Source organism: Morus notabilis, unplaced genomic scaffold (assembly GCF_000414095.1).
Source record: "Morus notabilis unplaced genomic scaffold, ASM41409v2 Scaffold112, whole genome shotgun sequence".
Classification (NCBI taxonomy): Eukaryota; Viridiplantae; Streptophyta; class Magnoliopsida; order Rosales; family Moraceae; genus Morus; species Morus notabilis.
The window spans coordinates 151,063-151,612 of record NW_010367100.1 but is presented as its reverse complement, the minus strand read 5'-3'; positions in this window follow the sequence as shown (position 1 = coordinate 151,612).

Below are 550 nucleotides of genomic sequence, written 5' to 3'. Positions count from 1 at the left end.
GTATAAGGACAAGCACAATCAAGCCTTCTCAATGGTGGACATTACTCTTTTGCAGCAATTTGGTTTTGGAAAGAGGGCTGCAGCAATTTCTGGAGGAGAAGAGGTTGTTTGAGCAATGATTCAAGGTAGGGGTTTTCTTCTTCTCCTTCAATTTTCGGATTTAAAATTTGGTGGTTTATTGTCTAGTTTTGTTTATTGATCAAAGGGAATTGTGGAGCATCTCTTGAAGTTATGAATTTTCTTTGATTTGGTATAATTCCTGAATTTTGAGGATTGAACTTCAAGAATTAAGTTTCCTTGAGGATAAAGGGCTTTGAACTTAGTTTATGGAGAAGTGTGTTGAATTACTTGAGGAATTTTGTTTATCACCCCTGATTTGGTATATCACGTGTATGAGTTAACAAGGGTGGCTATCCTACTTCACCTTGGTCATTTAATTGTTATTTAGCAGAAGGTTCTCTAAGGAGTTGTTTTGTTGTATGTTAGCATTGAAAACAACGGGCAGCCTGGGAAAACAGAGAAACCGAATTTCCCAGAAATCATTCCAACC